At 34.8% G+C, this 17,561-nt stretch overlaps 1 pseudogene; it reads right to left on the bottom strand.

The window, feature by feature from the left end:
- Positions 1 to 13,448: 13,448 nt before the first annotated feature.
- LOC100953466 lies at positions 13,449 to 13,822 on the bottom strand (annotated as a pseudogene).
- Positions 13,823 to 17,561: the final 3,739 nt, after the last annotated feature.

Here is a 17,561-nt window from a genome sequence, read left to right as displayed (position 1 = left end):
ATATGTATCATGTATACACATATACATATATACACATATACATATTTAAATAAATATATATGTACTATATATGTGTGTGTGTATATATATATTTATATACACAAATGACTGAAATTTCTTCACCATCATGTGGAGCCAACTACCTCTTCATTGTTGGTCTCATGGGACTATTTTTTTTCTGCAGTTTTTGGCCAGGGCCGGGTTTGAACCTGCCACTTCCAGTGTATGGGGCCGGTGCCCTACTCCTTTGAGCCACAAGTGCCGCCCAGGGGGCTATTTTTTTTTTTTTAAGGCAGTGTCTCACTCTGCCCTGGGTAACATACTGTGGCATCATAGCTGACTGCAACCTCAAACTCTTCGAGCAATCTTCCTGCTTCAGCCTCCTGAATAGCTGGGACTATAGGTGCCTGGCCACAACACCTGGCTAGTTTTTCTATTTTGGGTAAAGATGGGGGTTTGCTCAGGCTGGTCTCAAATTCCTGAGCTCAAGCAATCTACCTGCTTCAAATTCCTGAGCTCAAGCGGTCTGGAGTGCTAAGATTACACATGTGAGCCACCACACCTGGCCCATGGAACTAATTTAACATTGCATTAGATAATAATACCTGATGATCATGTTTGTGAGTGTAATATAAATTATTTATATAGTTTACAAAATATAAATCATATGTTATTGACAAAAATATAGAATTTCCCAAATTTAGTTTTATGAGTAAATACATATTGGTATGTCTTTGAATACTGATTTATATGCTTAAAAGACACTTTTGATGTCTTTTTTTTGAGACAAAGTCACTCTCAGTAGAGTGCAGTGTCATCACGGCTCACAGCAACCTCCAACTCTTAGGCTTAAGCAATTCTCTTGCCTCAGCCTTCCAAGTAGCTGGGACTACAGGTGCCTGCCACAATGCCCAGCTATTTTTTTTGGTTGTAGTTGTCATTACTGTTTTGCTGGCCCAGGCCAGGTTCAAACCTGCCAGCCTGGGTGTACATGGCTGGCCCCATAACCACTATGCTATGGGTGATATCTTTTCTTCTGCAGTTTTTGGCCGGGGCCAGGTTTGAACCTGCCACCTCCAGTATATGGGGCCGGTGGCCTACTCCTTGAGCCACAGGCACTGCCCTGATGTCTTTTTTTAATAAATGTTTTGCTGTATCTTAGATCTTTTAATTTAGAAGTAACTCAAAGCTATGCCAGTGCCTGTATTTCTCAGTATCCTTCAGCTCCATCTGGAAAAGTGCACTGGAATGTTGTGCTATTTCCTTACATTCATCCCTTTTCTTTTAAGATTGCAGAAAAGAAATAGAGTGAGTTCTAATGTGCTCTTAGTCATAAAGATAGTTGGAGCAAAGTTTTAAAAAGTGTATTCTCCAGTATTTCTTGTTACATGTTGAAAATATGACTACCGTAAGGATTTCATAGCATCAAGTCTTATTGTCCCAATTTTTAGCAGTGAGTTCTCAGAAAATGCATTCATTTTGATCTGTATTTTATAAATTAGGAAGCTGAGGCTCATTTTTCACCGAGAATTTTGAAGATTAAATGAGAAAGCATGTAATAAAAAGTACTTTAGTAATATTGCCTGACATCCATAGGTAATCAGTAAGTATTTGTTTTATGATTATCCTATGAAGAGAAATCAATGAGCTGCCAACTTGTATATCCAGTGGTGGAGCAGCTGCACACAGGATCTCTTGTTTTAAATGCTCCCTACACATTCCTGATTAAAGCATCAGGCCTGGATATAGCTGTTCTAACTGGATTAGAGTTGGACACTAAATCCACTAAGCTCTGGAAGATAAAAACCTAAAAACAAATTAACAGAAAGCAGAACAGCAACAACAAAACCATCCAGTGCCACACACAAACACGCACACACATGCTTCCGCCACTTTCTGTCTTTGCTTTAGACAATTTTACATACTCAGAAAATTCTGAAATTTTTCCCCTTTTCATAAAACAAATTAATGTTGGCCTGGTTTCTACAGCCCCTCCCTCCCTTGAGACAACTGATTCATGGGAAGAAATCAGTGGATTGGACAGCTTTATAATAAAATAGAGGTCATTAGACATCTTGATTACTAATATTAGCTATCAAAAATATCAAATTCAGATGTCATATAGTGGGTGTTTTCATATTTGTTCCATGTTCTTCAAAATAGTACGACTTCAGATTCCCTCATTTGATTTCCAGCCAACACTACCTCAGCATCTCGTTCCACAAGAGTTTGTCTTTGTTGATGTATACTAAGCTTACAATAAACTAAAGCCTTACTTTCAAGTGTTCCCATTCTGTTGCCCCCTCCATCCTGCATTCTTGCAGGTAATGTTTGGATGTAATCTAAACATTGTACATTACTCCTTCAGCTTATCTTAGAATCCACGTAGGCATTTTTGTACCTTGGCTTCACCACTTCACATACCAATCACTCTTCTATTCCTCTATACAAGTAGAATTGAGGAAGAGATTTCATTAAGCTTGTTAACATTAATCAAAGGATAATAACTCCTTTGACTGTGAATTGAAAAGTATTCCGAAGCCAGTGAAAATGAATGTTATAATCAACTAGGGATGCCTACCACGGGTAGGAGAGATGAAAATGGCTGCCTGCAGGCCATTGTAACTAAAGAGCTGGGATATCAAATGCATAAAGTGTGAAAGTCCTCTGGATGCCACACATACATGGTTAGCTTATGCCTTTTGTGGGATATTTCTGCTATCATCTCCCACTTTTTGAAAAGTCAGATATAAGGAGGAAGCATCTCTCTCCACACATGTCCACATTTGAAGCATTTCAGATGTCCTTCCAAAGCCAGATGCAATCATGAATACTGTTTGATTAAATGATAATATTAATTAATGAAAGAAATAAATAGATGAAGACATACAGGAAAATTAAAATCAGACTATTTATTGTGAAGGTGTTCTACAGATACTATTTATCAGACTCAAGAGTTACAAAATGGAAAAACTGACAAATGCAAAGACAGATCATCTGTTCTTTTCATACAAAGAGAAAAGTTACATAATCAGAAAAGTGATATAAAAAGGGAATCCAGGGGCTTACTCATACTTAAAAATGAAACAAGTTCTTTACAAGGTCTTACTTTAAGTAAAGCTAAAAAGTTAAGTAATACAGAGCAGTATATTAACAATAGAAAGCTTTTAAAGAGATGATCATAAAAATTATGATGATGATAAAGATGATAGAATGATGATGTAATAATGATCATAGTCTTAACAACTGTACAAAGTACTTTTTGTAAATTTTCCAATGTAATCAGCATAACTGAGCAGGTAGCATCAATACACCCACTGTGCAAAGAAAAGAATTAAACCTTCAGAGATTCTGAACCTGCTCAAGTTCACAATGTTATAAGGCAGCAGAGCTGAGATGTAAAGGCTCACATCAAACCCCTGACTCATAACCACATGATACTGGCCTAGTACTGGTGTCATTGTCACCGCTAATAATTCTTATCTTCATCAAAACTCAGGTCAATTTACTGTACCACATATAAAAAGGAGCATAACGCTACCCATAACTGTGTGGCAGTGTAAACCCTGATAAAGTTGCATGTACAATGATCGAGGGACAAGGCCTTTTTTTCCCCCAGTGCCCTATGCCTCTATCTTTCTCTCTCAGTAGTTTTATGATCTGTCACTTCTTTTGTAGACAGCACATCAGCAAGTTTGCAGGGTAATCTTTTTGGACTGATCTCATTTATGCTTGTACATTTCTAGCCAGTAACAAATCTTATAAAAACACTTAGTGTTACAGGGCTTTTCACATATAACTCATCTATCTGAAGGTTTAAAAAAGTAATTCACAACATTGCTCTCCATCAAAAGAGGTAATCATTTCCATCTCTGTCCTCATGTAAGGTATAATAATTCTGTAATTTATGGGGCCACAGAAGCTCTGTGGCATATCATTTGGAACATAATGTGATCTTTCTGATTAATAGCTGCCATTTATTCTCAGACTGTGTAGGACACTTTATATTTATTGAACATTCTCACTTAATTCTCACAACAACTGTAAAAGAAGCTATCATTATCTCTACTTCACAGTTGCAGTAACAATTGTAGATCATGGAGCCAGGATCAAACCTGGGGAACATCAATTATTCTGTGAATGAATAAAGGGGTAGGAAAGTTGATTGAAGGCTGGGTGCCATCTGTCTCATATTGACATTTGCTATTTTATGGTTTATTTATTCAACTTTTTACAAAGACTTGCTTAGGTATGACACTGCCCGACCGGCAGGCGGTGTCGGGGAGTTCCTGATCGGTGTATGAGAGGGAGAAGGAAAGGGTGGACACAATCACACAACCACTCATACAGTATAGGGAGAAGGCTGAGCCTAAGCTGCTTATTTGGGATCGATACAATCTTATATATGGTTAGTACAGGGGGAGTGGTTGTGCTGTTCTGACGGGAGGGGCCCTGCGCTGTGCTCTGCGTTTCTGTCTCAGTCTTATACAATGTAGCTACTTCTATCCTGTTTACTTACCAGCACTGGTCTCTTTATTCGGCCTTTTCACGTGGGAGTTGAATTAGGCTAGCACTCCCTCTTACGATGTAGTTTAATATTTCTGTTAACCCTTACAAGGTATAAAACTGTGATATTATTGAGTTGTACATTTAATGATGGAGTATTTCAAGAACATCACCATCTATAGGCAGTAGTTCAACTGAATGACTGCCACAGTGATTCTCAAACCTCCATAGTCTGTCTGTTCTTTTTCATCCTTCAAGGTGAGGATTTTTCAACAGTGGACTATATACTTTTTTACTATAAAAGCTGTCCTATATCCTTCAAATGTTTGGCAACATCCTTGTCCTTTACCTACCAGATAACTAGTAGCATCCCCTTCCCTGGTCATGATGATCAAAAATGTCTCCAGACATTATTAAATGTCCACTGGGTTGAAAATTTGGCCCCAGCTGAGAAACTGCTTTCTAGACTGAAATCTCACATAATGTGTCTTTGTCTTATTAGTCATACTTTTACTTTTAATAAGTAATTATACTTTCTTTAATTAATTATAAGCTCCTTTAGTGTATAGCTGTAATAATATTGACTACACAGTACATAAGACCTAGTTTCCCTTAAAGAAAAGTTGGTTTAGTCAACATGTGGAATACATTCAGCTATTTCTCAAGACACTGCATTTTTTTAAAAAAGAAAAACCTAATGACATTTAAGTAGCCAAACAGGATATTGCTTTTGTTTTTTGATTGTTTTTAGTTTTGTTTTATTTTGTTAGACGTGACCATAAGGGAAGTGAGATGAAAAACTAATATAAGTCAGGAAGACTGCTAAGTTTGGTGTTCACATAAAAATATCTGTGTAACAAATGGCTTTGATGTTTCTGTCAGTCATACATTTGACAGTGATTCTCTGCAATGGAAACATCAATAGTATCAGGCCATCTTATAGGTCTCTTAGATAGGGAATAGGAATCAAAAACCATTTTTCTCTATATGAATAGCATAAAATTTTAATATTGTATTTATATTGATTATATTATTTATTTTTAAACCACTTTCAACACTATAATTGAATCAGGTTAAAAACGATCTCCAGTTTTGTTTCTTTATTATATGAAACAATAAATGTTGTTGAGTGAAAATTGCATAAATGAATAAAGAACAAAAGAACATGTTAAGCTGATTCAAAATATACACATAGACTGAAAGTGAAGGGATGGAAAAAGACATTCCATGCAAATAAAAACCAAAATCATGTAGGAATAACTATATTGATAGCCAGCAAATTGACATTAAGCGAAAAAACATAAAAATGAGACTAAGAAAGTCATTGCTTAATGAGACAACAAGCAATTGAACAAGAGGATATAACAAGTCTAAATATCCATCACAGGAATATCCAGATATACAAGGTTGAACAATTAAGTTTACCAACTTATCCTAGAAAAAGTGCCACATAACACTTTGCTGAATATCACTATGGTCACCTTCGAAGTATTCCCATTGGAAAGCTATGCACCAATATAAGCACCTAGTCCACCCTTCGAAGCAGTTTTGGAACTCTTTCTCTAGAATGGCCATCAGAGGTGTCATCATATAAGGCCTGAAAATTCAGTTTACAAACTCATCCTAGAAAATGTGCTATATACCTCAGTTGCTGAATACCACTACAGTCCCCAGATGGCCAAGGGGAGTACTTCAAAGGTAACCATAGTGATATTAAGCAATGATGTATGTAGCACTTTTTCTAGGATGATTTCATGAGCTTAATTGTTAGACCTCATAAGCAAATATTACTAGAACTGAAGAGAGATACTTCACAATAATAGTTGGGGACACCAACATCTCATTTTCAGCATTAAACAGATCATCTAGACAGAAAATCAACAAAGAAACATTGGACCTAAATAGCACTATAGATAAAACAGAGATAACAAAACATTTCATCCAACAGTTGTGGAATATACATTCTTATCAATACATGGAATATTCTCCAGGAATAGACCATATGTTAGGCCACAAAAAAACTCAATAAATGCAAAAAAAAGTCAAGCTCTTATCAAATATCTTCTTAGACAACAATGAAATAAAATTAGAAATCAATAAATAAAAAGAGTTCTGGAAATTATATAAATGCATAGAATTTAAATAACATGCTCTTGAGTGACCATTGGGTCAAATATAATCAAAGACTTTATTCCTGTTATAGTAGTGACAAAAGAAGATTAAATACCTGGGAATATATCTAACAAAGGACACAAAAGATCTCTATAAGGAGAACTATGAAGCCTGAGAAAAGAAATAGCAGATGATGTTAACAAATGGAATATATCATGTTTGTGATTGGAAATAATCAATATTTTTAAAATGTCCATACTACCCAAAGCAATCTACAGATTTAATGCAATCCCATCAAAGCACCAATGTCATACTTTAAAGAACCTGAAAAAATAGTACTTCTTTTAATATGGAATCAGAATAAAAACCCAAATAGCCAATACAATTCTTAGAAATGAAAACAAATCTGGAGGCTTCACCTGATCAGACTTAAGATTATACTACAAATCTATAGTGATCAAAACAGCATGATTTTGGCACAAAAATAGAGACATGGATCTATGGAATAGAATAGAGGATCTAGAGATGAACCTAGCCACATATTGTCATTTGATCTTTTATCAGCCTAACAAAAACATGCAATAGGGGAAAGAATCCCTCTTTTAAAAAATGGTGCTAGGAGAACTTGTTAGCCACATGTAGAAGACTGAAACTGGACCCACAATCACCACTGACAAAAATTGATTGTAACTGGATAAAAGATTTAAATTTAAGATATGAAACTATAAAAGTACTAGGAGAGAGTGCAGGGAAAACATTTGATAATATTGGCTCAGAAAAATAATTTATACGGAAGAACCCCCTGGCAATTGTAGCAACACCAAAAATAAATAATTAGGATTTGGTCAAACTAAAAAGCTTCCGCACAGCTAAGTTGTAGTACACATGTAATACACACCTAAGCATACTAGAACTTAGCTGTGCAGAAGCTTTTTAGCTTGATAGCTAAAGTAAGTGTACATATGGCTAACTGTACTACAACAGACAACCTTTGGAATAGGAGAAGATTTTTGTATGTTATGAATCTGACAAAGGTCTGACAACTACAATCTACAGAGAACTCCAATTAATCAATAAGAAAAGAGTAAACAGCCCAATTTCTTTGTGAGTAAGAGACTTGAACTTTCCCTGAAGATGATAGAGGAATGGCCAGCAAACACATGAAAAGCTGCTGATTGTCTTTAATCCTCAGAGAAATACAAATCAAAACCACTCTGAGATATCACCTAACTCCAGTAAGATTAGCCTATATCACAAAGTCTCAAATAAGAAATTAAAAGGATTGATGGGCTCTTGGGCTTCTTCCATGACCTACCAATTATGAATTGGGCTGCAATGCACATTCTGATACAAATATCTTTATTGTAGTGTGGTTTTTGGTCTTCTGGATATATATATACCTAATAGAGGAATTATAGGATCAAATGGCAGGTCTATTTTTAGTTCTTGAAGTGTCCATGAATGGATCAATAAACTGTGGTATATGTACACACCAAGGAATACTATGCAGCCATTAAGAAAGATGGAGACTTTACTTCCTTCATGTTTACATGAATGGAGCTGGAAAATATTCTTCTTAGCAGAGTATCCCAAGAATGGAAGAAAAAGTATCCAGTGTACTCATCCTTACTATGAAACTAATTTATAGCTTTCATAGGAAAGCTATAACCCAACTTTAGCCCAGGAACATGGGGAGGGGGGGAAAGGAGGGGAAGGGTGGGAGGAGGGAAGGTGATCAGCGGGATCACACCTGTGGTTCATCCTATAAGGGTACATGTGAATCTCTCTAAATGTAGAATATAACTGTCTTAACACAATAACTAAGAAAAAGACATGAAGTCTATGTTAACCAGTTGGATGAAAGTACTTCAAATTGTATACAGAAGCAGTACACTGTACCCCATGATAGTATTAAAGTACACTGTTAGGATTTAATAAAAAAAAAAAAAAAGAAACAAAAAAAAGAAAAAAATTAAAAGGAGATTTTAAAAATGTCTTGAAACAACTGAAAATGAAAACAGACAATATAAAGGATATTCAAGGAACACAAACATTTCAACAGCAAAAACACAAGAATCTGATTAAAAAATGGACAAAGGATCTGATTAGCATTTATCAAAAGAAGACATGCAGATGGCCAATATATATATACATCACCAATCATCAAGGAAATGCATATCAAAACCACAATGAGCGATCATCTCATGCCAGTTAGCATGGCTATCATCAAAAAGACAAAATATAACAAATGTTGGAAAACATGCAAAGAAAAGGGAACTTTCATACATCATTGGTAGGAATGTAAATTTGGAAAAATTTTTCAGCCATTATGGAAAACAGTATGGAGATTTCTCAAAAAATTAAAAAGAGAGCTACTATACTATGCAGCAATCCTACTACTACTGGGTATTTATCTAAAGGAAAGAAAATCAGTACATTGAAGACATATCTGCACAACTATGCTTGTTGCAGTATTATACACAATAGCCAAGAAATAAAATCAATGTTAAGTGTTCATCAACAAATGAATAGATAAAGAAAATGTGGTGTGTATAAACAGTGGAATACTATTCCAGATAAAAAAGAATGAAATCCTGAAGCATGAATGACCCTAGAGGACATTGCATTAAATGAAATAAATCAGGCACATTTTTCATATGTGAGAACTTAAAAAAAAAATTAAACTCATAAAGGTAGCTAGTAGAATTATGGTCATTAGAGCCTGGAAAGGATAGAAGTAGAAAGAACATAGGAAGAGATTGGTTAATGAATACAAAGTTACAACTACATCAGAAGAATAAGTTCCAGTATTCTGCGGCACTGTAGCATGAATATGATTAACAGTAATTTAATGTGTGTTTAAAAAAGCTAAAAGAGAGAATTTTCAACGTTCACCGCACAATGATAAATGTTCTGGGTGATGGATATGCTAATTGCCCTGATTTGATCATTACATAATGTGTACATGTACCAAAATATCATTCTGTATCTTATAAATTTGTATAATCACCATATGCCAACTAAAAATAAAAGGATAAAAAATAAGTAAAAAAAAAACAACTTTCTCATTATAATTACAGTACTTAAGGAACTCATTGACCTGAACAAGTTTTATAAATTTAAAGTATGACAAATCTTTTTTCCTCAGAAAATTTATGATTCTTCATTGATATATCTCTGAGTAGCAGAATTTTTAGCTACCTAAAGGATAAACTGACTTGAATGTCAAATATAAAGCACTGAAATGAACACAAAATATTTTCCACACCTTAGCATTAGAAAATATCTCATCTATCCTTGATAGGTGGGAATTAATTAGTACTTTAGGATAGGTTATCTCTATATTTTTTCTGGTTATTAATAATATAGATATTTACAAGGAAATTATATAGTTTCACTTTTTACCAGGAATATAAAATTCTTTCATTATGGCCTTTGAATTATTTTACCCATTATGTAGTAAAGAACAGTAATTTTTAAAAGATTACTAAAATATTATCTTTATGTATATCTGTAAAGTGCAAATGAATGCTGTATTTGGTTTATTTATAATGTAGAATTGGGCACATTAATTTTTCTATTCTAATGGTTCATTTCAAGAAAATAAATGCTATTTGTGATTCTGCCAACTATGAAGAATTGAGGACACTTGATTCTAGAATTTCTCCACATCTTTGGTAATTTGATCAGCCTCTTAGAACTTCATTCCATATGTAAGTAATAAACTTAGCTGATTCTAGATTTTACCTTAAAGGACAGCAAAAAAGCAGAAACACCAAAGCCTAGAAATCTAACCAAAACATTTAAAATTCAAGCTAACATTAATGGAAATTATTGGAGGCACAGACATAGTGTGTCTTCCATGCAGTTGTCTCAACATTAACCTTTCTTTCAATTATCAATTTAAAATATGTAATATGCTTGCATATATTGCATATTTCTGAAAAAGAAGATTCCTTACACAACACCCCTCCAACTAACAATGTAAATTTAGTCCTCAGGTCATCCATTATTACTACTAGAAACTGATATACCTCTGAACATAATCTTGGGAGTCATGGTAACCTCCTGATACCATGTATGTATATATAAAGAATGTAACAGGATATGCTGTGGCATCCACGCCATGTGAATGGAGCTAAAAGTCCCTTGCTGTACTTGTTGTCATTCTTCCTGTCTGCTGCATAATGTGGAGTTGACTGTTTTTCCAGGCCTGGGTATCAGAAGCTGCTGTTGAGAGAAGGCCACAGTTTTGCCTTTTTCTTATTTCATAAGCTTGAAGTGCAGATATCTTCCTCGAGGTGCACAGACTTGAGAGACTCTGCTTGGGCAAACTCATCTCTTTTTACTCAGGAAGCTGGACAGCTTGGCTCCCTTCTCAGTCACATGCTTATCTTCATCCCCAACCCACATTCTTTTTCTGAACAATGGGCAAGATCCCTCCCTCCTAAGAATTGTTGATGTTAATGTCTTACTTCCTCTTCTTTAAAGTTCTCCTAAGTAAACTTCATTTTACATTTCTTCTGGCATGCAGAAGACTACATTCCCCAGGCTTCTTTGCCTAGGTGGTGGCAGAGTTGGTTTCTGGGCAAGAAAATGACAGCCTAATGATGTACGCTACTTTTGGAACTTCCCTTAAAACCTGGCCATTATTCCCTTCATTTTCTCTCTCTCCTTTACCTGCCAACCAGAAGCATCAATCTGCACCAGACTGAGACAGGGGCCAAAAAATATTTTATTTTGATAAACCACAGAGATGTTTTAAGGCTATGGTAACTTATAGAAGACACCAATCCCAGAAAGACCATTATGTTACAAATGTTTATGAAACATGATATATGCATATACATGCAAACATATATTTTTTAATTGCTGCATTACACCAAGCTATGAATCAAATCACTAAGTAATATTTTAAAAGATAGATTTTTCTCATAAATCGCACATATTAAATAAAATCTCCAAAGGTAGATACCTTTATATCCTTTATATATTAAAAATATATTTTATTCACTATAAGGTACAGAATCTTCTATAGGAGGAGTCATTTATAGAACTCATATCAGGAATTATGGTACTTTTCATAATCATCTAGTGGTTTTTATACAATGAACATGGCTGAAAATCAAGGCTGGTAATACTAAGCTGAGTTTCATGTGTCCTAAGAAATACCTGGGAATATGACGGTATGATTAATGCCCCAAGGAACACTGTACATATTTCTGAATCACAACACTATGTATATTTTTGAATTTTTGAATCTTTACTCAAATATTTATTATAAAAATAATAAATTGAATTAGTTAAAAATATAAGGATACAATGTAATGCACAGGAACTATGGGAAAATTCCATAGTCTGGGGTTCCATGCTTTATCTCAAATATTAATTTAAAAAACCTAACTTTTGTTCAGAGCAAGCCAGTTCACCCTTGAGCACATAGGCCATTGTAGACACGCACGCTACTTGGTAATGAGCAGTTCTTTGTTTCTAAGTCATTTGATCATGTTTTCCAGTAGACGCATGGAAGATGTCAACCAATGAATGACCACCCTGGTGAGGGTACAGGATTTTTGTCATTTCATTCCATGTCTTTTGTGACCACAACTCCATTCATCATTAGCATTTATTTCCTCAGCATTTTTAAACCATTTAACTTCTTAAAAGATAATGAAACATAAATCATTAATAAATATGTGTTGTGTTCATTTCTTATTTTCATCTGATTCCATGATCACAATAAAACCTTCTGATCCTTAAATTTGCCCCCACAGAACTCTAAAGATATCTCTGGAGACAGGCATAACTATTTTAGAATTTTAGTTTTTGGAAAGGTATGTTCCCTTTTGAAAAGTTTTAAGTTTGTGCCCAACGATACATTTGTGTTACAGCTTCTCTGAGCAGAAACCAGCATTCAGGTTGGGTCCCAGGCTTGGGCAGACCATAAGCACTTCCCCAGTGTTCCCATAAAATGTGGTCACATGTCTACATTTCATTGCTCACTCCAACAGTCCTTGGTTACTAGGAAGTTTGAACTTTTGAGGGCAGGACAAAGAAATGGTAATGATTTTAAAATATAATCATGCATAAATATGACATAAAGAGTTCATGGTTAGAATTTATGATAATATAAAATCTCTTGAGTTTCCTAAATTGGAAACAACTAACTGAAAGTGTGTTTTCTAAACACATTCTAAAAAAGTGCATTTTACAAAGTGAATACATGTTCTTGAAGAAGTTAGAAATTAAGAGAATAAAATTAGAAAAGAAAATCTTATTTCTACAAAGTAAGACATAATTTTCAAAAATAATCTGAAAGAATATACACAAATAGGTATACATAGTCACATATTTATAATATGTATATTAACATATATCCATTAATAAATGTAAATAAATATACACATATATACAGAAGCTGCCAAAACAAAAAAGGTATACACATTTTAAGAAATAAAAAATGATTAAATTTATAATAGTCAAGTCATATTTGACTTCTGCAATTACTAGGGTGCTCAATGTGAATTTTGTTCACCTTTTATTGTCAGTACAAATTGAGTATTATAATATTAATACAATTTTCTTTTCTTTCCTAAATGTGTATACACTTTTTGGCACCCTCTGGATTTGTGCACATGTGAATTGTGCTGCCTATGCTAATATACAACATGCTATTTTTTTTTAAAGTTCATGAGCATTTTAATGTCACTCCATTGTTTTAAGCATATACCAATTTTTAGCATAATCATATATTTATAGCTAACATGAATTCAAATAAAGTGTGCATTTTTTTAATACTAGCCCAAATCAAGACATGATTGTCATCATTAAATCTTAATCTTCAGAGAACAACATCTCCACGAGGCTGGCTTGAAGACACTCAGATTCTACCAGTTTTTGAGGTGTTCCATATTTAAGTAGTGTAGGCACTGCAATTACTTTCAGTTTTTTCCTGAAGTCATTGTTTGGATCTTTCCAATAAGGTTTTTCTCCTGCTTGTTAATAGATGAACACACATCCTTCACTAATATGCTTTCGCACTTCTCAAGCGACTGGTTTAGGCTGCACACAGTCAGGACACCAGCTTTCCCCTTCAGTGTCCTTAGAACTAGTAAAGTAGGTGAAAATGATCTTCCCATTGTGCCTTCCACAGCCTGGTTGAATCCTCAAAGCTGGACACGTTCACCTCCTCATACTGGGCCATCTGAACAGTGTACTGTGGACTGCAAGAGTAATTGTCTGGTCTGGTCCAGCTGCCTGTCGTCACAACATGCTATATTTAATCCAATAACATCATTTTCCAATATGCGCCTATTTACCTACAATGTTGTTTTCCTAATTTTGAATACTGGATTATATACAGATGAACAATGATTTGTTTCACTAATCCTTTCTTGTTAGGTATTTTAATGTTTATGTGATATGGATTGTCTATTATTAATAATATCACAGCATCATATCACTTTATTCTTTTTCCATGAGCAGAATTGCTAGGCCCAACACACTACCAGTTAAAACCTCTTTTCCTTAATTTCATGTTAAAATGAGTTGAATCATTAAAGCTTTTTGCTCTACCATTAATGTAGATCACACCAACTGGGAAATTAGCTCTTTTTGACAAAGTGCATGAGTGTTGTAGAATTTTAGAACTATAGGAATGAAAATTTTTGATAAATAAGGGCATTTTAGTTACCTGTTCAGGGACACTCTACTTATGCAATTCTTTAATTCATATTCAGCTATTTGAGCCCAGCCCCATCCCAGCAATCATCAATATGCAAACCAATAGTAGAATACTGAAACTGGCTATTAGGTCAAACACAATTGTCATATGTAGAAATCATATAATATAAATCATATAATATTTCACTACAGATAAAAGCTATTCAGAAGCCAGGCTAGTTATTTAGTGTAGGAAAACTGAAAATCCTGGGAGAAGAGCTGGACTGAAGTTGAGAAATATCTTACTGCTTTTTTACATCAAGCAGCCTAAGTGACAGTGTAGATTAGATTGGTTTACACATCGCTTAAAAAGTGAGCTTATGCATTTACAGAAGATCTATAGCATTCAAAAAGAGTGAATATGGAATTAAGTGCCAGAACAAAGTAATGACATGCCATTGAGTGATAAAATAAAAACAGAGAAATAATTAACAATAATAAAAGCAAACACGTATGGAGCCTTTTTATTTGCTTTTTGTCAGTTAAAATGAAAGAAGAAAATGAAGGGGAAAAGTAAAAAAGACCATTTTATGTGAAAAGTTTATGCATATCATTTAATTTAATATACAGGAAAGGGGATATTTTAATTCATTATTTCATTGACAGTTTATCACATGGGAAAGTGTTCCTTCTCCCTCCAAGTCAAACTTCAACATTATACTGGTAATTCCCCTTTACTTAGAGTATAGATTGACTAGGAACAAGTTTTCTATTCTCCTTGAGGGTCATGGAATATATTCAAATCATCTTTATTTTATTTAATGAAGACCTGAAAACTGAATGTCACCTTTGTACATATTGTATGCTCTCACTGATAATGGCTTCATTTGGCATGAATCAAATGAAGGCCCAAAAGGACTCACTTTTCAGTAACAAGGCAGAGAATTTTAAAATTATCATATATGTTGAATTATTCAATAAATAACCATGAATAATTAATGCCAAGGAGTACAATAAAAGCCATCACAGATTGCTTTACTGAGAGTTTCCCTCAGAAGTTAGGTGTTATTGATTTTCAAAAGAGAGCATAACAATTGAGAGCCCAAAAGCTGTAAGTGAGGAAATTTATATAAGAAGTCTACACATGAATAAATAATAGCTGAATGAATGAGTCACCTCGCCAAAGACATACTTCATAGCAGGGGTAGAAATAATGGTATATCAAATATACATCCTCCAATGTGGTGAGTGATCATGAAAACGAAGTGAAGACACTGGAAAGGAATTTTTGACCAAAGATTAGGCAAATGCTAGGTTAGCAAATTGATTTGAGTTAGATTCCTATAGAAGCGATAATTGGGTCTGCCTCTGGAACACAATTCTAACTGTTTGCTTAGGTATTCACAAGCACAAGCCATTCCCTAAGGTAGTGTGGGAGGGGAGAAATTTAGTATATAAAAGCCATGAACTTTAGTTAGCATTTTACAATTGGGTTCCATGATACAACAACCACATGTTAGATCAGTTAGGCCAAACTTATTTTGGCCCACAAAGCTTTCAAAGCCCTTCTGCCCAAATAAGCAGCTTAAGATACAGTAGAACTTCTACAGTTGCCTGCCTCCCTATATGGACCACTTCCGGAAGTTGATTTAATTTTCATAGACCTAACATGCACCACATGTATATGCCAGTACAGTAGGCCTAGTTCCTTAAATTGACCCCTCTGTATGCTGACCAGTTTTCTATAGTCCCTTGGGTAGTCAACTTACATAAGTTCTACTATATATTCATTCTTAATGAATTTCTAAGATACAACAGGGAGACAACTATCTAATTCAAACATATTCTTATACTTTACCACCATATTATATAAGTACCCTTTAATTTATTCTAAAATAAATAAGTCATCATGCAAACGATCAACCCAAATTATTATTTTAAATTAAAAAGCAATTCATTTTGGGAGGCCAAAGGCAGGAGGATTACTTGAGCTCAGGAGATCAAGAACAGCCTAAGGAAGAGCAAGACTCCATCTCTACTAAAACAGAAAAGTTAGCCAGGTGTGGTGGTGTGTACCTGTAGTCCCAACCACTTGGGAGGCTGAGGCAGAAGGACCACTTGACCCCAGGAGTTTGAAAGTTGGAGGTTGCTTGATGAAGCCATTACACTTTACTAGAGGAGAGAACAAGATGAAATGAAGAAGGAAAAAAAGAAGGAAGGAAGGAAGGAAGGAAGGAAGGAAGGATGGTAGGAAGGAAGGAAGGCAAATGCAATTGAATAATTATAATAACTAGCAATTTGTAGCATTTACTATATGTCTGCCAATGTTAACATATGGCAAATGTTTCTCTGTAAAGAGACACATAATATTTTAAAGTTTGAAGGCTACAGTCTCCATCACAACTACTTAACTTTGTCTTTGTAGAGGGAGAGCAGCTGTGAATGATGCATAAGCAAATAAGCACGACTGTGTTATTTATGAACATTGATGAAATGGACCCTGAATTTCATGTAATTTTGTCACATACCACAATATATATATATATATATAGAGAGAGAGAGTCAGAGTCTCACTCAGTTGCTCTGAGGTTGAGTACCATGGCATCATATCTCACACCAACCTCAAACTCTTGGGCTCAGGCAATTCTCTTGCCTCAGCCTCCTAAGTAGCTCTCTTCTTAGAGACAAGGTCTTGCTCTTGCTCTTGCTCAGGCTGGTCTCAAACTCCTGAGCTCAGGCAATCCCTCCTCCTCAGCCTCCCACAGTCCTAGGATTACAGGCATGATCCATCACACCTGGCCTCCAAAAATTTCATTTCAATTTTCTTCAATATATAAAAAATCGTGAAAACTATCCTTTGTCCTTGGGCTGTACAAAGAGTTGGGAGGCTGAATTTGGTTTACAGGGTAATTTGCCAATCTCTTTTGTAATTGTGTATACACACACAACATTTAACCCTCTCAACAACACTAAAAAGAATGTACTATTCCCCAGTCAGAAAATGAGGAAATGATGTACAAAAAGTTAAAGTAATTTGTTCAGACATACAACAAATAAATAAAAGGCAGATTATTTGAACTGGCTTGAGTTATGTTCTTAAACACTCGTCCTATGCTAGAGTGCCTTGTCCTTGGAATCTGCAGATGGCCCTATATTTCTTCTTTCACTTGCAAAATACATTGAAAATATTTTGCTCAAATAGCCAAGACATTACTCAGGAATAAAAACAAAGCAGGAGGAATCACGCTACCAGACCTCAGATTATACTATAAATCCATAGT

Source organism: Otolemur garnettii, unplaced genomic scaffold (genome assembly GCF_000181295.1).
Source record: "Otolemur garnettii isolate 467f Iridium unplaced genomic scaffold, OtoGar3 scaffold00058, whole genome shotgun sequence".
Lineage (NCBI taxonomy): Eukaryota > Metazoa > Chordata > Mammalia > Primates > Galagidae > Otolemur > Otolemur garnettii.
This window is presented reverse-complemented; position numbering and strand designations above follow the sequence as displayed.